The following is a 24510-nucleotide window of genomic DNA, read 5'->3' as shown; positions in this document are numbered from 1 at the left end:
ATGCAAATCCCCAAAAGGAGATTGGCATATTAGTATAGCTCATCATACTACGTACCATATCCAATAGGGTACGATTTCTCCTTTCAGATACACCATTCAGCTGTGGCGTTCCTGGAGGAGTCAGCTGAGAAACAATGCCATACTCTCTCAAGTATTCATCAAATTTAGTACTCAAATATTCACCTCCACGATCTGATCGAAGAGCTTTAATATTCTTTCCTGTTTGATTTTCTACTTCAGATTTAAATTCTTTGAACTTTTCAAAAGATTCATGTTTGTATTTCATCAAATACAAATACCCAAACCTTGATTTATTATCAGTAAAGGTAATAAAATAATGAAAACCCCCTCTAGCCATTTCTTTAAATGGACCACATACATCACTATGTATTAGCTCCAAAATATTTTTCAGCTCTTAGCCCTTGTCCAACAAAGGGTGATCTAGTCATTTTGCCTTGAAGGCAAGATTCACAAGTTGGAGTAGGCTCAGAGCCCAATGAGGATAGAATCCCCATTTTCTCCAATTTTGCAATCCTATCTTCTGCAACATGACATAACCTTAAGTGCCAAATATATTTTGAACTTGAGTTGGTTTTCACCATGGCATTGCATTCATTCAGATTGCTATACTCTGGCTAGTGGAAACACTTTCTTACTGGCAATGGAAACACTTTCCTATTGGCAATGGAAACACTTTCCTATTGGCAATGGAAACACTTTCCTGTTGGCAGTGGAAACACTTTCCTTTGCCTTCATCAGCTTTAGTCTTCCTTTCTGCTTAGCTATTTTCTTGGAAGGACCATGAATCTGAGGTTTCTTTTTCTTATTGCCTTTCTTCTTGTTGGACTTTCCAGCAGAAGAAGATGCAACCAAAGCTACCTCTTTTCCTTTATTACCTGGCATATTCTTTTGGGCAATAACCAGCATGTTGAGTAATTCAGCTAAGGTGCATTCCTGTTTAGTCATATGGAAATTTGTCACAAAATTCCCAAAAGACTCAGGAAGGGACTGAAGGATCAAATCCGTTAGTAGTTGGAAATCCATGTGGAAGTCAAGATGTTCCAACCGCTCAATCACCAATCATCTTGTGGACATGATCCCCAACATTCTGTCCCTCAGACATCCTCATACGGAATAACTGTCTAGATATCTCATACCTAGCATTCCTGCTGTGCTCACCATACAACTCTTGTAGGTGAAGGAGGATCTCACTCGCACTCTGCATGTTCTCATGTTGCTTCTGTAACTCATTACTCATAAAAGCAAGCATGTAACACTTAGCTCTCATATCATGCTCCTTCCACTTGTCCAAAGTTTCATGTTCCTCTTGTGTGGCCTCTGGAGGTAAGGGACCAGGAACATTTGAATCTAGAACATATCCTATATGTTCAAGGTTCAGGACAAGTTTCAAATTTCTTAGCCAATCAGACAGATTAGGTCCTGTCAACCTATTGCGATCAAGTATGCTTGCAAGGATATTGGATGGTGGTGGTTGTTCTGTGCTCATTATTATCAGAAAATTAATTGCAGAAATAACCAGATTAATTAGTAAATGTATCATGTAATTAACCAAATATGATTATGGTCTTTTAATCAAATTGGTCCTCCCACTAACTTAGCGAATCCTACACTTCCAAAGTAGAAAACGGAAATCTTAGTTGGATGGATTTCTAGTGGGTGATTGAATTCTTATAATTCTATTGATCATCCTCAGGTACATCCATTATTGGAATTACAATAAACTATAAGTGAGCAACTCTTTGCCCATCACATCTCATGTGAGGTTCAATCCTTTACCTAGCCCCTAATTCTCAAAATCTGTGTACATCCATTATTGACTTATCTTGCATTAGTTAAGTTGATCCCATTGAGCCAGTAATTATGCAAATAATTTTAATGTCCTCAGGTACATCCAATATTGGCCACCAAACCATTTACATATTTACAACATCTCATGCTTAACAATTATTCTTAAGAAAATCTCTTAAATTAATTGCATCTCATGCAACTATTTAAAATTTCTTAAAATAATTGCCCCAATGGAGGGCCTATGTTATAATTACTTTAATTATAGCATTTCCAACTTAATCATTTGTTTGGAAGATTTTATGGTCATTCTATTTACTATTAAGGTCTCACTTTGCACATTATCCATTTAGCATGCATATATCATATAATTGCATACATTCCCATACATCTCATGCATTCATGGATAAGTAATAAATATGGTATGATCATGGACTTTCTAAGGGATTCAATCGAGCCACCAAGAATTGAATCAGGGCATTCCTAGGTGCATTTCATTCATTCATTTTACAAGAGTTGCTGAAGGAGTACATAATCAACACTTGATATTGAATTCCTCCCACTGGTCCCACCAATGCTCTTGACCTCCTTGAACTTCTTGCAATCCAATATTACATAGTAATCCTTGGCATACCAAGGCGAATTTACAAGAACTTAAATAAATGAAATTACAACCCAAAAATATTACAAACTTAATAATACATGCCCAAAATAAATTAAAATAAATTAATTAATTTACAATCCTAAAGAAACATAAAAGAAATAAATCCAATCACATTGGTCTTTTATAGTCCATGATCATCCATCATGCATATCACTATTTAACAATTAAATAAAACATATATTCTTAAATTAAATTGAATATCTCATATTCAACTTAAAAATCCAGATTTGAATATGATTCAAATAAATTTAAAAATTCAGATTTGAATCTCATTCAAACAAATTTAAAAATTCAGATTTGAATCACATTCAAACAACTTCAAAAATTCAGATTTGAATCACATTCAAACATTTTTTAAAAAATCAGATTTGAATCATATTCAAATATTTTTTAAAAAATCAGATCTGAATTTTATTGAATCAATTTTAAAAAATCAGATTTAAATATGATTCAAACAACTTTAAAAATTCAGATTTGAATCTCATTCAAACAACTTTTAAAATTCAGATTTGAATCACATTCAAACATTTTTTAAAATTCTGATTTGAATCATAATTTAATTGTGTGATTAAAACAACTAATTAAACACTTTAATTAGTCAAAGAATAGGCCTTAGATCATACAACAATTGCAGAATTAAAAGCCAAACCTTGAATCACCCATGGAACCATTGTTGCCGCCACTAATGGTGGCTTCTCCATGTGTGACACCACATCTCATGATCCAACCAGCAATGAATCTCTTGATCTCATGATCAAACACACAATTAAATTATATAATCAACAATCTAAATGGCAAATATAGTGGCTCTGATACCAATTGAAGGAACGGAAGCGTGAAAAACACAAGATTATACCATTGAATTCAAAAATTTTCACCTAGGGTCACATGCACCATGCAAGATTTATTTTTATCTATTTGATTTCAATAATAAACAACATATTAAAACTCTTTTAATATGTTTTTGGATCTGTATTTGCCATTTAAGATTTTAAAATTAATCAGATTAATTTTAGAACCCTAGATTAAATCAAGAACGATTACACTAACCTCTTGATGTCTTTGCAGCGTCTGCGCCTTTGAGATTCGTCTTCAGGACACCAGATGTTGTCCCTCTAGCTTGTCCACACCAAGAACACCTATGGCAGCCCTTGAATAGCTTCTAAAGCTTTTTCTATTAATTAGAAAATCAAGTTCTGCCTTTTAAGAGATTAAAGATGTAAACAGGACACTAGAAACAATTTATAGTGTTCTTAATTCAAGAGATTGATGGCTAATCTCTTTGAATTGATGAGAGATGAAGAGAAATAGCTGGAGAGGCTCAAAGTGGCGTGACAATTGAGAGGAGAGGCTGCTGGTTATGTTTTCTTTTCATAACCACACTTAAATAGCTAGGTTAACACATTAAACCCTAGCCACATGTCACCTTTTGATTAGCTCTAGGTTTAAGTGACCCAATCACATTGTGCCAAGTGTCAAACCTATATTTAATCTTGATTTTAATCATCTTACATGATTAAAAAATATTTGGCAAGCTTATGTGTTATGCCATGTGTCACCATCTCATGGTGCCACGTGTCACACTGTGAAATGACCAAAATGCCCCTGTGTCTTAATTTTGAGTTCTTAACCCAAAATAATTATTTTCTTCTTCTAATTAATTTATATCAAATATAAATTAATTAATTAATCTCTATTAATTAATTTCTCATCAATTAAATTCATATTTAAACACTTTAAATATAAATTTAATTTATACTACACATCCAATAATCTAGATTTGGTTTCAAGTCATGCTAGGGACTTTGCAATTTAATTGCAAACCAAATCTATTTAATTAATCAATTAAACTCTTTAATTAATTAATTAAATCATATTTAAATAGGTGATAACTTGTATATGTGTGTGACTTACTAGGCTCATCACTAATTGGCAATGAGACATGATATCAACTCTTAATATCATCAGAACTCTTTCTTACCATAAATGATTTCTCTAAATCATTTTATAAACCTCATAGACCATGGTTAACACCTAGCATAGCATGCCATGGCCACCCAATTAGTAATAAGATTTAACTTAAATGAACCTATAATCATATGTTACCATGCACTAGAATCTCTGTTACAAAATCACAACTCAAGCCGAGTCATGGTTTATGTCAAACTCCATTTGCTATGAATATTATGTTCTCTTTTAATTCCAGTTCTTGATTAAAAGATTTTTCTCATCGTAAACTCTTTTACGAATAAATCTATCTGTCTGGCCAGAACTTGAAACATCAAGAACAATTAAATGAACATAGGATTTTATCTCTATTTACTTAGAGGAACAGATTCCATCTTGATCAACACCTACCTCCATATATAACTAGCAGAGCCAACACATGCCCATATACCCATACATAGTACAAGTATGAAAGCAGATCAAACTCAAACTACCTATATACAAGATAACTGTTATCTCGTGTCTAAAGATTATATGCACTAATATGATTTATGACAAAACATTGACAAGAGTAAACTCCATGTGCTTGTCATAAGTGTCACTGGTTCGGCCTACTTATCATTTATAAGTGCCTATCAAGTTTGTTATATGGCATGAGACTCACCATTCCATCTTATTTATATCTCATATAAATAACTTGGGAACAAACATGAATACAATCTTTCTGGATAAGTCATGTCCTTATTATGAAGTATCCTCGATTGTGAACCTATTTATGATACTTTGTGCTAGAAATATTGTCACTCATATTCTTAACAACTTAAGAATAATATTTCTAACAAAATATCAATGGACCTTTTCTATTACACATAAATATATTATGTAAACGGAAAAGTGGAAATGCCTTTTATTATTAAAAATATGTACAAGATACATACTAAATGATATGCTCTAGGGCATACTACTAACAGTCCGGACAACACTGGTCACTGGAACAGTAGTACGCACTACCGAACTTAGGGGTGTTACAATTCTCCCCCCCCCCTCCCTTAAATAAATTTCATCTCGAAATTTTACCTAGCATTAGTCTCTGAACAGCTGTGGGTGCTGTTTCCTCATATCCTCTTCACGTTCCCAAGTAGCTTCCTGGCCTGAATGATGGTTCCACAGCACTTTAACTAGGTGTATCTGTTTGTTCCTCAGCTGCTTGACCTCATATGCCAGAATTTTTATGGGTTCTTCCCCATATGAGAGGTCTGGATTTACCTCAATCTCTTCAACTAATAGTACATGAGATGGGTCAGATCTGTACCTCCTTAACATGGACACATGGAAGACACTGTGTATCCTTGCCAGCTCTGGAGGTAATGCCAACCGATATGCCAAAGGACCCACTCTTTCCAGAACCTCATATGGTCCGATGAAACGAGGACTCAGTTTCCCCTTTCTGCCAAATCTCATAATCCTCTTCCAAGGAGAAACTTTGAGGAATACTTTATCACCCACTGCATACTCAATATCTCTTCTCTTCAGATCAACATAGGACTTCTGACGGTCTGATGCAGCCTTGAGTCTTTCTCTAATCAATCTGATCTTTTTCTCTGTCTGCTGAACAATTTCTAGCCCAATCATCTTCCTTTCACCTACTTCATCCCAACATAAGGGAGTTCTGCACTTCCTGCCATACAATGCTTTATATGGAGGCATCCCAATGTTTGATTGGTAGCTGTTGTTATAAGCAAACTCAATCAAAGGCAAGTGTGTATCCCAACTACCTTCAAATTCAATCACACAAGCTCGTAGCATATCCTCCAATATCTGAATAACCCTCTCAGACTGGCCATCTGTTTGTGGGTGGAATGCTGTGCTGAAGTTCAATCTAGTTCCTAGGGCTCTCTGAAGACTACCCCAGAATATAGAAGTGAACCTAGGATCTCTGTCAGACACAATTGATACTGGCACTCCATGCAATTTTACAATCTCAAATATGTACAATCTGGCCAATCTTTCCAGGCTATAGTCCATCCGAACTGGCAAAAAGTGAGCAGACTTAGTCAATCTGTCAACTATAACCCATATTGCATCATTACTACTCTGTGTCCTTGGAAGTCCTGTAATAAAATCCATAGTTATCCGTTCCCATTTCCACTCTGGTACTGACAAAGGATGTAACAAACTAGCTGGAACTTGATGTTCTGCCTTTACTTGCTGACAAGTTAGGCATTTGGAAACAAACTCAGCTATATCCCTCTTCATGCCCATCCAACAATAATGCTCTTTCAGCCCTCTGTACATTTTAGTTCCACCAGGGTGCATAGCGAATGGAGACTCATGTGCTTCCTTCATAATGATCTGTCTCAATTCAGCATCATTAGGAACGCACATTTTGCCCTGATGTAGCAATAAACCATCATCTCTCACAGAGAATTCAGGTTTCTTGTCCTGCTGGACTTCTTTCAGTAGCTTCTGATATTTTTCATCACTCTGAGCAGCCATTCTGATCTGATCAATCAACACTGGCTGTACATGCCATGCAACTACTGTCTGTCCCTCATCATCAATCTCTAAACTGGCATGCTTTGCTTTCAATTCACATACCATGGACAAAGGAGAAACTCTGAGACTTGCCATAGTCTTGCAACTTAAGGCGTCAGCCACCACATTTGCTTTCCCTGGCTGGTAGTCTATTAAGCAATCATAATCTTTGATGAGTTCTAACCATCTCTTCTGCCTCAAATTTAATTCCTTCTGGGTTCCTAAGTACTTCAAGCTCTTATGATCTGTGTAAATATAGCATTTCTCCCCATACAAATAGTGTCTCCAGATCTTCAGAGCAAAAACAATAGCCGCTAGCTCCAGATCATGTGTTGGGTAGTTCCTCTCATGCGGTTTCAGTTGGCGTGATGCATAAGCAATGACATTCCGATCTTGCATCAGTACACAGCCTAACCCATTGTGAGAAGCATCACTATAAACTATGTATTCTTTACCTGGAGTAGGTAAAGTGAGAACTGGAGCTTCAGTCAAACACCTCTTCAACTCATCAAAACTTTGCTGGCATTTATCACCCACCAAATTTTTCATCTTTCCGGCGGTTTGGTCATGGAGAAGATAACATAGAAAATCCCTTCACAAACCGACGGTAATATCCAAATAAACCTAAAATCGCGAATTCGTGATGTTCTGGCGGCTTCCAATTAAGGATAGCTTCTACCTTGCTGGAATCTACCTTGATCCCTTCAGTTGACACAACATGTCCCAAAAAGAAGATTTCTTTCAGCCAAAATTCACATTTCGACAACTTGGCGTATAGTTGTTTCTCCCTTAAAGTCTGAAGTACAATCCGCAGATGTCTATCATGCTCCTCTGCATTCCTTGAATATATCAAAATGTCATCAATAAACACCACCACAAATTGATCGAGATATGGTCTGAAGATAGTGTTCATCAGATCCATAAAAGCAGCTGGAGCATTTGTTAACCCGAATGGCATTACTAGAAACTCATAGTGGCCATACCGAGTTCTGAAAGCAGTTTTTGGAATACTCTGTTCTTGCACCTTCAACTGATAATAACCAGATCGCAAATCAATTTTGGAGAATACAGCTGCACCCTTCAACTGATCAAACAGATCATCAATGCGAGGCAATGGATATCTGTTCTTTATTGTCACCTTATTCAACTGTCGGTAGTCAATGCATAAGCGGAGAGTACCATCCTTTTCTTAACAAACAACACCGTGCTCCCAAGGTGACACACTAGGGCGGATGAAGCCCTTTTCAAGTAGTTCTTGCAATTGTATCTTCAACTCCTTCAACTCTGCTGGTGCCATTCTCAGATGGCGTTATGGAGATTGGATCCACACGAGCATAACATTAATTTCAAATCGCACTTCTCTTCCGAGGTAGTCACGGCAATTCATCAGAAACACATCCGAAAGTCATATATCGTAGGGATGTCCTTCAATGCCGACTCCCCACTTGGGTGTTTACCACATGTGCCAAGTAGGCTTCACACCCCTTTCTCGATCATTTTTCGGCTAGTGCATTAAATGATGTTTGATGGCAATAACTGCCTCTCCCCATGTATCACCACATCACTGTACCGAGGAAGGCCAAAAGTGACTATCTTCAGCCTACAGTCAATCATGGCATGATGCCTAGCTAACCAATCCATGCCCAAGATGATATCATAATCTCTGAAGGGCATTTCAATGAGATCAAACAGAAAAGTGTGTCCTTGGATCACCAAAGGACAATCTCTATATATTCTATTAACCCTGACTTCCTGTCCTAGTGGACTTGTTACTAGCACCTCAAAGTTCATTTTTGTACATGGAACAGCAATGCAATCAATGATACTAGCACTCACATAAGAATGGGTAGAACCCGGATCAAATAACACAAACACATCTTGATTAAAAGTTGAGAAGGTACCAGCCACAACATCAGATGTCTCTGCCTCTTCCCTCTGTCTCATTGCATACATTCTGATTGGAGCACTGTCTTGCTCTGATTGTTTCACTGTGCCTTGGCTGCCTGCTGGGCTACCTCTACCCCTGCCTCTACCTCTACTGGGTGGTTGTGAACTTCTAGTGAGTGGCTCGAATCGACCTTCTGCAGTAGTAGGAGGTGGTCCAACTCTGCGACTACTGGTGCAGTCCTTGGCAAAGTGTCCTGTGCCTCCACAGTTATAACAGGCTCCAATAGCCTTGTAGCAGATCCCACCATGATTTCTTCCATATGTCTCACATTGGCGGGGAGGGTAGGAACCTGCAGTACTCTGCGACCAGGATAGGGAGGCTTCATCCTGAATATCTTCCCCTACCGCATTTCTTGCCACCTCTGCCATGTCCCCATAATTCTTCCTCTTTCCAATAGGACCACCGGAACTCGTTTCTCTGATTTTCCTTTTTCTATGTATTCTCTGATTTCTTTCTCTAAGGATCAGCTTCATACTCAATTCTTTCTAACTATAGATCTTGAGAAATAATTTCATATAAATTAGTGTGTTTGAAGCCGACTACTTGTAACTGACATCGGGCTTCAAGCCGCCAAACCTTTTGCATCTCTCCCTGCTGGTAGCAAGTAAACTTACTGCATAATGGCTCAGACGGGAAAATTCTCTTTCATACTCAGCCACTGATCTGTTCCCCTGTTTTAGACTTAGGAATTCTTGTAACTTCTGGTCTACATAAGCATCAGGGACATATTTGTCTCAATTCCCGAGAAAGTCATTCCATGTTAGCACTGCAGTCCTACTGCATCGTGGGGAATGGTTTTCCACCACCATAAGCATCCTCAGAACAAAGATACAGAGTATTCAAATCTGAGCTCCTCTGTGCAATGCAGTTTCTTGAATACCCTATCCATCCTTTCTAACCACTGTTCAGCCTCTAGAGGATCTACTGTCCCCTTGAACTCTGTAGCCCCATATTTCATCAATTTGTCATACTGCCTAGTAGGAGATTGTGGTTGTACCATCGTGTCTCAGATTGGGACTTGAGTAGGTACATTACCACCATTTGTTGGAACATTGCGACCATCTCTGAATCGAGCGAGAAAGCTGAAATCGCAGGGCCGATGTCTTTGAACCACTGACATTTTGTAGGCCTGGGGCATCCCCTTACGCCTCAGCCTTAATAGATTGATCGACTGAACGATCACCCTCTTCCATGGTCAATGCGAGGATTTTAGATCTCCTGAACAAATAACACAAGGAGATTTCCTCCCATTAGTGCATATTTATAATGCAATGTACCATATGTATCAAACAATGATGTTGAGCAGTTGTACTATGAAGAAAGAATATTCAAATAACATGTGAAAACAGAATTTAAAAACATTGCTCTGATACCACTAAAACATGTCACACCCTACCCCTCTGTAAGGCATAACATGATCCCGTAGTATACCTAATGAATTACCAACTCCGTCTACTGATAACCCATTAAATACACTACAAGGGATTTTAAAAACTTTTCTTACTTCTTTTACAGTGGTGAGCACTATTTACAGGTGTTAAAAACTTTTGTGAACTGAAGTGAAACTGCCAACTCATTTGGATTATTTGGAATTTCTGTAAAAATTTTGGCAGAGTGCCATCTGTATTTTGGATAAAAACAGTTTTTCAAAAAACCTGTAAAAAAGCACTTCAATATATTCCAAGTCTCAACTTCAACATTTTTCTCAACCCAACATATTTCTCAAGTCAAATTCACAGTAATTTTTCAAGGACTGAGATAAAGAAAATATAATACAATTTTTACAAGTCAAAATATCTCATAATTTATTTTATAACTTCAATGTACAATTTTAATTTACAACTGCTCAAAACCAAAAAAAAATATGTACATACAGTGGTCATACATTACAGTACAAAATGCAAAATGTGGTATACTCATTATACCCGAAAATCTCTTGCTGGAAGTAATAGCAGCCTAGTCTGCTGCCCTGTCTGTCTGTCTACCTGCGACAGCAATAAAAAGCTATCGCTGAGACAATGTCTCAGTGGTGCACAACATTAACCAAATACAATTTAAATCACAATTCATAAATCATATAAATAGTGGATACTTAAAACCATAGTTAATTTCAAGACAGTAATTGTCAACAAGAATTTAAACTCCATTTCTCAATATCACAATAAATTTCAATAAGTCAGATCATGGTTGAATTCAAAAGACAGTATATGTCAATAAGAGTTTAAATTCATTTCACAATCTCACAATACATATCAATAAATCACACACAGCTTAATCATGTTCCAAGGTTCAATTCGTCCCAAAAGCCGATGGCTAATGAGGTATTCAATTCGTCCCAAAAGTCGATGACTAATGAGGAATAACATAGCTAGCTAGCAAAAATATGAGTACTCATCCAATTCGTCCTCAACAGGCACACACCTCAACACTTCAGCCAGAGAGGGAATTCAATTCGTCCCACTAGACAAGCTAGCGAGGAATACAATCAATATACATGATAGCTGTGGTTTCAAACCATTTCCAATACTTTTCAATCAATAAGTATCCGTCAATATCATTCAAATAATTTCTCACAGTTTCAAATCATTTACAATGCTTTTCAAGCAATAAATATCCATTCAAACACATTTCCACAATTTAAAACAATAATGTATAAATAGTCATAATTCATTTCAATTGAAAAATTCAAAGGAAATAGTTGTTGTGCACAAACCTCTGATGACTGTCTCCTGGTCTGGACTCAGTATTTCCTTCCCTTTTTCTGAGTCTTTGTCTAACTGAGAAACACAATTTGAAGTGTTTCAGTACTAAATTAAACTGTCTCTATCGATAATGTTTGACAAATAATTCACTGAAAGCTATTATTTGCTTAATCACTTAATATACCGACCCTCGATGCGTTCTAGGTAAATTAGGTTTTAGGGTCATTAATATGTCATATTCGATAGGGTTTTAGGGTTGGTACGTTTTACCAAACTCATTTCCTTGTTTAGTGCATTTTAATGCAACTTGCTGGATTCCGGTATACTAGTTTGACCTAACCGGACGACCTAGTTCCCTCAGTTTTCGGGTTTTGGTCAAAACTACAAACTTGTAGATCTATGTCTTATGGAACGCGGAGCAAAATTTTAGGTCATTCTGAGTTATGTAGGCCAAGTTATGGTCATTTTACTATTGGTGGTCAAATGGCATCAAATTAGGTCACTTTAGGTCAAATTTGGTCAACTTTGGTTCGGCCAGTTTTTGGACCCGAACTTGTGCAAGCTGTTTGACTTGCTTATGGTCATTTCTGGGATTTGGTGTCTTCATAAGACTTGTACGTATGGGTCTTAACTATTCATGGTTAAAATTTCAGGTCAATTGGACCTGTTTTGAGTGAGTTATGGCCTAAACACTAACTACTGCCCAAATGGTCAGTTTTCAGGTTTCACTTGCACTTAATCCGAATTGGTCATTTTTTTATGCTACCTTGCAACCAGAATTTTGGTATGCTTTCTCAATGAAAGTTGGCACATTTTGTGCCTAGTTTCACCTCCAATTGGTCTCATACCAATTGGAGTTACACATTTAAAGTTATAGGTTAAAATGTATACTGCCCTCAATTACATTGCATAAACATGTATCAACTACACATTTACCTTACTCTAAGTCCATCTCTCTTACCCATTCTGTTTTGGTACATTACCAAAACCATATACCACTTCACTTTAAAGTCACTTTGGCAGATTACAAACATCCTTAACACACCAAATAAAACTCTAATTTACAAAGTCCAATTACAACCACATATACACATAAACACTACTCATTATCACATACACTTTACACCACTAATTTATATACATATCCATCAATCCTCAATGTCATAATTCTGCCAATATCTTCATGAATTCATGCATTCATCAAAGAGTCCCAAGGCTGCCGAATTGTTCCACAATGCCAAAGTGTCCTACAATTCATCAATTTCCATTCCAAGTGCACAATTACTATATACATGTGAAATAATTTACTAGGACATTAAATCACCCTAATCAACATAATTTCTCATCAAATATATGCATGAATATTTCATTACACATACAACTCCATGGCTGTCCAAAAATGGATATATCAAGAACTCTTCAAACTTGAAAATTTTCTTCACAATTCAAACACCCATAACATGTATACAAACTTTATCAAAGAAATATTCAAAAATACAAACTTACCTTTGGTTGGGACTTATTAAACCTTGACTAAACTTCTTGATTTTAGTATCAAACTCTTCCTTGTGATGTGGGGATAAAACTTAATGAAGAAACTTAGGTGATTAGAAGTGAAATGAGGGAATGGATCAAGCTCATGCAAAATGGCTATGGAGTTTTCCCTAGCTTTCCATTTCGGCAAGGTTGAGAAAATGAAGGAGATGATGCTTGAGTGGGAGTAATCTGCCCACTTATGCTTATTTTTAATCCATATTAGAATCCTTAGTGGTCCACTTACTTAATTTAAATCATATAATATGTTTAACTTCCTTTTATTCCACATTAAATCCTTAATTCTTGCTATTTACATTAGGTACCACCAAATTAATTTTTCATTATATTTTCCAAGTGTAATATTATTTATTTTTAATGGACATTTAGGTCAAAAGACAATTCGGGATGTCAAATGACCATAATACCCCTGTTCGGGTTGCATTCCCGATTTTTCGGTAATACCGGGTTTTGTCCGTTTTTCGATTTCTCACTTTTCTTTGTACTAATTATTTAATTTTTCTTTGATATTTCTAATGATATTTATTCTTCAATTGATGTCTCTTTAAGTCCTAAAAATATTTTCCAGGGTTCCCCGTAGTCCAGGGCTAGTCAACGGTCCACACCGTGACTTCCCGATGCGGTCACCCATCGCTAGGGTTCTCGGCTCGCTTAACTTGGTTACATTTCTTTGCTATTATTTTTCCTTTGTTTTTCTTATATTTTCTTTTCTTGTATTTCATTATTTTATGTCTCCTGACTCATAATGAAGTGTAGTTCTAGGCATCCTAGCTGTCCGGACAACACTGGTCACCGGAACAGTAGTACGCACTACCGAACTTAGGGGTGTTACAAAAATGCCCTTCGTGGTACTCATCGGATTATTATTATTATTTTTGTACCAATTAATAAATTCTCTTAAATTTTATTTTACTTTCTCTAAATTTTCTTTAACATCTTTAATGTTATTTTTTTTTTACCTAAATAAACCTTTAATTAGTCCCAAAATTATTTTCCTATATTTTCTTAACATTTATTCCTTCAATTTATGTCTCTTCACTATATTTTAAGTGTAGTCCCAAACAGTCTGACTGTTCGAACAGACATTAGTCATCGAAATAGCAGAATATACGGACTACCTACGGTGACAGCGTTACACCTTAACAATGTACCATATCACAAATAATTCAAAGTGATTGACTGGACTATGACTGTTTTCTCTCCTAAATAAAGTGTGGCTAAAATCTTATAAATGACTTTCAAAGTAAAATCTTTGATTTTAGTATCCTTGCTCATTCCAGTAGTAAAAATATGGGTGTCATGGCCAATTTTCTCCCAAAAACTATATGCATTATACTCCTTGTTAGGAATGGTCGTAAATCCCTCATTATGAAACTCAAAGATAGCATTAAATTTCTCAATTGGAAGCTCTCTTTCCCCTACTATACACTTGAACTTTAATGAACTTATGTTTAGGAAAATCATAAGATATCAAACTTACTTGCAAAGAACTTAGAAGTTCTATTGCTAGCTCCCTATAGATTAGGTAGTTCACCTTATCAAAGTTAGTAAGACTCATTTTATCAAGATAAGAAAGAATATCATCATGAACTCCTATTTTTATCAAAACTATTTTATTAAGATGCGTAGATCCTACAACACTTCTCTAAGCTATGAAGCTAGTGATTCCTTTATTTACGCCTCTCTAACAGGCCAAAGTATAGTAAAGCTTACCTTTAATTTACTTCCTAGCCTGGGAGGGGTAGACTTGGAGCTTCCTACGTGTGATGGTGTGTCCTTGGGATGAGCTTGAGTAGTGCTCTGTACCTTTCTCTAAAAGGGTTACGGTTGAAGGATTTTTTGGGAGACATTTTTTAAGCTGTGGGTTAATGGATTTCTGTGGAAATTGGGATTTGGAAATAAAGGAGGTGACATTGAGCTTTTGTTTCTTGGTTAGTGGTGGGGAAATTGGTGTTTCAGGAGATTTCTGTGAATTTGGGGGAATTTTGGTGTTGGTAAGTGACCCATATAGCATATTGCTTTTGGGCAGTTATGGTGTTGGAAATCTCTGGGGCAAATGATGAAGTTGAGGTATTGGTTAATGCCTAAGAAGAGGAAAGTGATGGGGTTGGTGATTGTGAGGGTGGGATATTTGAATCTAGTAAATTTTATTTGTTGCACATCTTTGAAATTCATTGAGCCATAAATTGTGGGTGCAAGTGCAGATCCTACTATCTGTTTAGGTGTTAAATGAGATTGAAAATTTTTATTTCCATGAGTTGTGAGGACAATTATGGAATCTATTGCATAGATTTTTGCAAGATTATAAATTGGTAGTGAAATTTGATTTTATTAAACCCCATAAAATGTGATTTATCCTACAATACTTATCACCTTAAATTATCATAAAAAAAATTAAAAATCAAATCAAGCACCAATTTGCTCATGAAACTACTTCTCATAATAAGAAACATTTAAGATTTAATTCTAACTACTATGACATTATGAAAGTTCACAAAACACACAACTTTAAAACAAATAAATATTCCCCAAATACCCTGGTGCCTTACCCATGAAACGTATCTAAAGCATCAAAGTTTTACATGAATTTATAGCAAATAGCACCTAAAATTAACCTCAAATGGCTGCAATAGCCAATAAAAATGCAATAGGTGAACAATAACAATTAGCATGAACAGTAGAATTTTAGCTTTAGAGTTAAGATTTGCTTACATTTTTTATACAAAGTACCTAATTGGCCAAAGCTGACTTCCTAATTAGCTGATGATCCAACTCAACAGCACCCCAAATTCACAACCTTTTTCACCAAGCTATGTTAATACAAGGCATCTACACAAGAAGTGCATATGTCACAAATGAGATTTGGGAAAAAGAATAAAGTTAAAAAGGAATGAATTTAATAAAAAAAATTGGGTTGTCTCCTAAGAAACACTTGTTTTAAGTCATTAGCTTGACTCCAACAAATTAATATGAGGATGGAGGATTAGAAAGGAAATAAGTGACTCTTTTCTCAATTGGCTCAACAGATGTGTATATCTTTAATCTTTGGGCATCGACCTTAATTGCACTAGATTTTTCACTCCAAACCTCTGCAGTTTCATAAGGAAACACTTTGGTGACCTTAGAAGATCTTAACCATTTGGATTTTAATTTCCCTTGAAATTACTTTAATCTCGAATTGAATAACAAGACCAAATCTCATTTTTTGAAATCCTTCTTTTTTATGTGCTCATTATGCCATTTTTTTTTTTATTTTTTCCTTATATATTTTGGCATTTTTGTAAGCATCTAACCTTATCTCTTCTAGCTCATCCAACTAAAGTAGTCTCTTTTCGCCAGCCGCCTTCAAATCAAAATCCAACCTTCTTATGGCCCAGTAGGCTTTATGCTCCAGTTGCATAGGAAGATGGTATGATTTTTCATACACAACCTATAAGGTGTGGTTTCTATTAGGGTTTTAAAGGTTGTTCTGTAATTCCAAAATGAATTATCAGCTTTAGTCACTAGTCCTTCCTAGAACTACTAATAGTCTTCTCCAATATTTGATTTAACTCCTTATTAGAAAGCTCAACCTACCCATTTGTTTAAGGATGGTAAGTTGTGGCTGTCTTATGCTTAACCCCATATATGCTCAAAAGTTTCTCGAATTGATTATTGCAAAAGTGAGAGCCTCTATCACTGATCATGGCTCTTGGATTCCCAAATCTAGTGAGAATAAACTTCTTCAAAAACTTCACTACCACTCTTGCATCATTTGTGGGTGAAGCAATGTCTTCAACCCATTTGGAAGCGTAATCTAGAACAACTAGGATGTACTTATTCCTATAAGAAGGATGAAATCATCCCATGAAATCTGTTCCCCAGACATTTAACAACTCAACTTCTAGGATTCCTTGTAAAGGCATTTCATCTCTCTTAGTAATGTTCCCTGTTCTTTAGCATCTATCACAAGCTAATACAAATCTCCTAGCATCCTTAAACATATTTGGCCAAAATAGGCCATTTGGCAAGATTTTCCCCACTGTCTTGGAAGTGCTCATGTGTCCTCTATAACATCCACTCTCTACTAGTCATCCACTTCACTTGGCTTCTTTAAAGCTCAAAACACCTTGAACTTTACCTCTTCATTGCCAATTCTCAATGTCAAATTGCCATTTTAGACATCTATGAGGGCTCCAGCTGTGGCTAAGAATGGGCTACCCAAAATAATTGGGATTTAAACACCCTTTTCCCATATCTAACACCACAAAGTCAATCGACACATAGAATTTGCCTACCCTAAAAGGCACATTTTCTAGAATTTTATTGAGGTACTTAGTTGACTTATCGGCCAATTAGAGTATAATGGTAGTGTCTATGAGGGCTCCAGCTGTGGCTAAGAATGGCCTACCCAAAATAATTGGGATTTAAACACCCTTTTCCCATATCTAACACCACAAAGTCAATCGACACATAGAATTTGCCTACCCTAAAAGGCACATTTTCTAGAATTTTATTAAGGTACTTAGTTGACTAGTTGGCCAATTAGAGTATAATGATAGTGGGCTTTAATTCTTCCACATTTATCTTCTTGCAGATTGATAGAGATATGAGACTAACATTTACCCCAATATCACATAAGACCTTATCTATAGAAGTATTGCCAATCAAATAGGGGATAGAGAAGCTCCCCAAATCCTTAAGCTTTAATGGCAATTTGTTTTGAATAATGGCACTACATTCTTTTGTTAAGGCCACAGTCTCATAATCTTCAAGCCTTTTTTTTTGTGATAAAATTTCCTTCAGGAATTTGGCATAAGTTGGCATTTGAGCCAAAGCATTCATGAAAGGAATGTTCACATATAAGGTCTTCAAAACTTCTAAAAACTTTCCAAATTGCTTGTCTAGCTTTACGTTTTGGAATCTTTGTGGAAATGGAAGTGGTGGTATATAAGCTTTTTGTGCTACATATTCTGCTTTGTTTTCAACTCTTTTCTCACCCTCCTTTTTCTTACTAACTCTCTCTTCCTCTTTATCTTTTACCTAATTTTCTTTCTCAACCTAATTCCTTTCCTTAGCTTGCTCTTTTTCTCTTTTCTCACTTTTTAATATTCCCCCACTTCTCAAAAGAATAGCCTTATAGTGCTTCATTGGATTCTTATGCATGCTTGACAGTTTTCCCATTAGCTTAGTACCTGACTTGCATGTTAAGTGGTCTAATTTTCAGGCATTCAGTTGTGAGACTATAATTGATCCATCCTTGCATTGAGTTATATGATATCCTCTTCATATTTGTTCTCCCACTTGCTTTATCTTGCTAAGAATTACTCTATTATTGCTTTCAACTTTGACTTTTGCTCTTGGGAAGATGGAGGTGGCGGAGGATTAGAGTTCCTTGGTTAAAATCCTTACTGAGGGGGTCTAGCTTGTTGAAAATGTTATTGTTGCCTTTGATTTTGTATATTTTATGGAGAAAGGTAGCTTGGATTCTGAGCTTGGTTGCCTTGGTTGGACCATGCAAAGTTTGGGTAGTTCTTCCAAATAGGTGTTTAAGTGTTCAAGTGTGAATCCTCCATTTGCTTTTGAGGATAACCACTTGCATAAGCAGTATGCTCTTCTGTGCATTCATCTCAATAGGATGAGTATTCAACCTTACAGCTTCTTGTACCGTCAACATAAGCTGCCTATTGAGGATTTATAGAAGAAGGGGCATTCCTTTTCATGCTTGTATCACTTATTATTTTGGTTAAATTTTGAATCTTTGCATTCATCATAGTCATAGCATTTAGCTATAGATCCTATCCTTCTTTGGCTCATCTCCCCTCTAATTTCCCCATAAATGAGAGTTATAGGCAAGCTTTTCTAGGAAGTCATAACACTCATCTTCTGTCATCCTCATAAAATCTCCTCTAGATTGATAATCAATTGCCCTCCTAATAGATTGTGAAACCCTATTATAAAATTTCTCTACTATTATCCACTTAGGTATTTGGTGATGTGGGCATTCTCTCTCTAATTGCTTGAACCTCATCCAAGACTCATAAAGAGTTTCATCCTCTCTTGTTTGAAATGCAACCATTTGATTCCTCAAGCGAGCCATTTTCCTAGGTGGGAAAAATTGAGAAAGGAAAGGTTTTGACAATTGTTCACAAGTTGTGATAGAAGTTGGTGCAAGAAAGTCATACCATTCTAAAGCTTTGTCTTTGAGATAAAATGAAAAGAGAATTAGTCTAATCATATCATCAGTAACTCTTGGTTGCCTTTGAGCATTACATATTGTAAGAAACTTGTTCAAATGTTGGTGTGGATTTTTCAACGGTCTACCCTCAAACTAAGAATTTTGCACCATTATGACTGACATAATCTTCAATTCAAATTGTTTGGCTGTGATTATAGGTCTATTGTACCTTACGTTTGCAAATCGTAGGAAGGTATAGTCCATTATACATCTTTTATTTGAATTCTGATTTGCACCATTATTGTTCCCATCTTCACCATCATTTCTGTTCTCCTTATTGTTTCCTTCTTTGTTTTGATCTTCCATATTTTCTTGTTGTTTTTGCTTCTGCTTTTATTATCCTTCTTTTAGAGCTTTTTTTCTACTCTTAGATTTTTTCTTATTCTCTCGACACAATTTTTCAATTTTAAGATTGAACCATAAATAGATGGTAGTTGTATTCTTCGATCTTCTCATAAACCTAAGTTCACTTGAAAATAAGAAAGAAATGTAGAGTCAAATAAAAGTACTGAACATATAAAAAGAAATATCTAAACTAAGTAATCAATTTTTTAACTTCAAGCTCCGATACTTAGCAACAGCGTCAAAAACTTATTGTGTAAAATCTCCAAGCACACGATTCGTATAATAGTATAGAAAATACCATTCCCTCGAGCACTGTGATGAAAATTAAAATATTGATCACTAAGGTAATTTAGACATTTGATAATTGAGATTGGAGATTTTAAGAATAAATTGCATTTAAATAAGTGAAAATACACAAGATTAAGTCCTAACTTAAAGCAATGAAATATCAGTTAATTAAAATGCAAATTTAATTAAATGACAAGAATCTAAATTTAAATTACTAATATGATAAAAGCAATTCTAGAGTTAGGTTTTCATAAATAAACCAATCATGATTTCCTAAAGATGGTTATATTAATGGGTAATATTGGCCAATAGAGAAAGGTATCATTGCTTTGCTCAATTACTTTCTCAAGCTAATTGAAGAGTGCCTTAATAGGACAATTCCCACTCTCATAGTGATCAATCTAACTAAAACTCTTTAAGAGCAATGATTAATCTTATAATATCCCCTTAAAACCCTAGCCTATCTTTAGGTCTAAAGTTAAAAGTTTGAGATCTTGAGTTACCCAATACTAATTTTTCACTTTTCAGTTCATCAATTAGTGCTTAAAGTCAATATTTAGTAGAGCTCTACGCTAAACATGCATAAGTTCACAAGAAATCAAATCGAGGCAATAATACCCATAAATATAACATGAGCCAGTGATTGATTTAAATATTTACAAACCTAACTCTAAAATCAAAAATAACTATTCACTTATTTTCTCATTACAACAAAAGTAAGAAATAGATGAAAGAAAATAATAAAACAAAACTAAAAACTGAAAAATTGGGAAAAAAGTATGTAAAAAATGACTTAGACTGATGAAGAAGCTGGTTCTCTACACTTGAAGCCTCCTAAAACGTCCTCCTTTACCAAGAGAATCCAAGATATTAGCTCTTTTCTTTTTATTTCTCTTCCCCCCTTAAGATGGCAAGAATACGATGCTTAAATACCCTTTAAAGAGAAGCCTTAATAAGCTAGGATGATCTCACTCACATTGGGAGAGTGGTGTGTGGTGTATATTGGAGGGACCACATCTTTTAATAAGATACAGCTCAGATTCCATAAGTTGTGGAATAGATTATGGTTTCATGGTTTCTGCTGTATGGACTTCAACATGAATATCTAAAATCCCTCAAGTTCTGGGATTAACTGTGGAATTCATTGTTTGAATTTCTTTAAATTCTTCTAATAGCTTCAAGTGGAAAGGCACAACTTGTGGAAAATTTGTGAGATGGGCTACTTCTAAAAGATAAATGCACTGCTTTTCAATTTGATCACTTGCACTTTCAAGCCTTCAAATTATCATCATTCTTTCCTAAATGCTCCAAAAAGTGATTGAAAGTAAATATCAACCTAAAAATCAAAGAAATAAATAAATTCAACCTAAAAATACAAAATATTAAAAACAAATAAAATAAAAGGCAAAAGTGATTAAAATTAATCAAATGAAGGGAAAAATGAATGCAAATTGAACCTAAATTCCCTATATGAAATGCATGCATCACTTCTCCTTACAGAGTTTCTCACCTTGCAATCCCTTCTACCATGAGCGGAACATGGAAGTTTGGACCAATAGCAGTAGGACTTCTCTCTGTGTCAAGAGACTCAATGGTTTCTTTGCTTTAGTTTTGCAGGCATGATGACACCTCTTCAACACGATGAATGAATGACCAAGTGAGATAGGGCCCTACTAGACGTACCAAAAATTATTTTCAATTTTTGCCTAAGCATAGTTGTGTGGATTGTAGGAAGTTGATGTGAAAATCTATGAAATGTATCCTACTAGCTGTGTCAAAAATTGTTTTCACATAAAGCAACTGGTTAATAGCTTAGGGAATACAAACGTGTCAAATATCAAGTGTATCAATTGTGTGCATTGACTTTTATACAGACAATTATGGGAAATCAAACACACTGAACACAATTTATCAAAATCTCACAATAAATTGAAAGAAATTATATTAATTGCTTGGAAATCAAACACAAAGCTGGAGGAAAATAAATGCAAGGTTTGAAAATTAAATGACAGATAAAATAAAAGATAAAAGGCTATTGGAGTCTATTGAGTTATTTTTGTTGGATTGGTTAAGGGTCTTTCCCGTAGCAAGCACCGAACTATTTATAGCAGTACCTGTTGGACCCAGAAAATTTTTGGAACCGGGACTTTTCACGTCTTGCATGTCTAGCTGTTACCTTTGACTGCTATCCAATAGGTGTAAATGCTGTTAATTTCCCCTGCAACAGATAACCTCCCATTAATTGATTTCATAGATAACTATACACCTTAGATTGGAGGGGTGCGTGGTGTAAATTGGAGGGACCACATCTTTTAATAACATACAGCTCAGATTCCATAAGTTGTGGAATAGATTGTGGTTTCATGGTTTCTGCTGTATGGACTTCAACATGAATATCTAAAATCCGTCAAGTTCTGGGATTAACTGTGGAATTCATTGTTTGAATTTCTTTAAATTCTTCTAATAGCTTCAAGTGAAAAGGCACAACTTGTGGAAAAATTATGAGATGGGCTACTTCTAAAAGATAAATGCACTTCTTTTCAATTTGATCACTTGCACTTTCAAGCCTTCAAATTATCATCATTCTTTCCTAAATGCTCCAAAAAGTGATTGAAAGTAAATATCAACCTAAAAATCAAAGAAATAAACAAATTCAACCTAAAAATACAATATATGAAAAACAGATAAAATAGAAGGTAAAAGTGATTAAAATTAATCAAATGAAGGGCAAAATGAATGCAAATTGAAACTAAATGCCCTATATGAAATGAATGCATCACTTCGCCTTACAGCGTTGGTTACCTTTCAATCCCTTCTACCATGAGTGGAACATGGAAGTTTGGACCAATAGCAGTAGGACTTCTCTCTGTGTCAAGAGACTCAGCGGTTTCTTTGCTTTATTTTTGGAGGCATGATGACACCTCTTCAACACTATGAATGACCAAGTGAGATAGGGCCCTACTAGACGTACCAAAAATTATTTTCAATTTTTGCGTAAGCATAGTTGTGTGAATTGTAGGAAGTTAATGTGAAAATCTATGAAATGTATCCTACTGGCCGTGTTAAAAATTATTTTCACACGAAGCAAACTTAATTGTTTAATAGCTTAGGGAATACAAACGTGTCAGATATCAAGTGTATCAATTGTGTGTGCATTGACTTTTATACAGACAATTATGGGAAATCAAATACACTGAACACAATTTATCAAAATCTCACAACAAGTTGAAAGAAATTATATTAATTGCTTGGAAATCAAACACAAAGCTGGAGGAAAATAAATGCAAGGTTTGAAAATTAAATAACAGATAAAATAAAAGATAAAAGTCTATTGGAGTCTATTGAGTTGTTTTTGTTGGATTGGTTAAGGGTCTTTCCCGTAGCAAGCACCAAACTATTTATAGCAGTACCTGTTGGACCCAGAAAATTTTTGGAACCGGGACTTTTCACGTCTTGCATGTTTAGCTGTTACCTTTGACTGCTATCCAATAGGTGTAAATGCTGTTAATTTCCCCTGCAACAGATAACCTCCCATTAATTGATTTCATAGATAACTATACACCTTAGATTGGAGGGGTGCATGGTGTAAATTGGAGGGACCGCATCTTTTAATAACATACAGCTCAGATTCCATAAGTTGTGGAATAGATTGTGGTTTCATGGTTTCTGCTGTATGGACTTCAACATGAATATCTAAAATCCGTCAAGTTCTGGGATTAACTGTGGAATTCATTGTTTGAATTTCTTTAAATTCTTCTAATAGCTTCAGGTGGAAAGGCACAACTTGTGGAAAAATTATGAGATGGGCTACTTCTAAAAGATAAATGCACTTCTTTTCAATTTGATCACTTGCACTTTCAAGCCTTCAAATTATCATCATTCTTTCCTAAATGCTCCAAAAAGTGATTGAAAGTAAATATCAACCTAAAAATCAAAGAAATAAACAAATTCAACCTAAAAATACAATATATGAAAAACATATAAAATAGAAGGTAAAAGTGATTAAAATTAATCAAATGAAGGGCAAAATGAATGCAAATTGAACCTAAATGCCCTATATGAAATGAATGCATCACTTCGCCTTACAGCGTTGGTTACCTTTCAATCCCTTCTACCATGAGTGGAACATGGAAATTTGGACCAATAGCAGTAGGACTTCTCTCTGTGTCAAGATACTCAGCGGTTTCTTTGCTTTATTTTTGGAGGCATGATGACACCTCTTCAACACTATGAATGACCAAGTGAGATAGGGCCCTACTAGACGTACCAAAAATTATTTTCAATTTTTGCGTAAGCATAGTTGTGTGAATTGTAGGAAGTTGATGTGAAAATCTATGAAATGTATCCTACTGGCCGTGTTAAAAATTATTTTCACACGAAGCAAACTTAATTGTTTAATAGCTTAGGGAATACAAACGTGTCAGATATCAAGTGTATCAATTGTGTGTGCATTGACTTTTATACAGACAATTATGGGAAATCAAATACACTGAACACAATTTAT

This window comes from Hevea brasiliensis, chromosome 15 (assembly GCF_030052815.1).
Source record: "Hevea brasiliensis isolate MT/VB/25A 57/8 chromosome 15, ASM3005281v1, whole genome shotgun sequence".
Classification (NCBI taxonomy): domain Eukaryota; kingdom Viridiplantae; phylum Streptophyta; class Magnoliopsida; order Malpighiales; family Euphorbiaceae; genus Hevea; species Hevea brasiliensis.
This window is presented reverse-complemented; position numbering follows the sequence as displayed.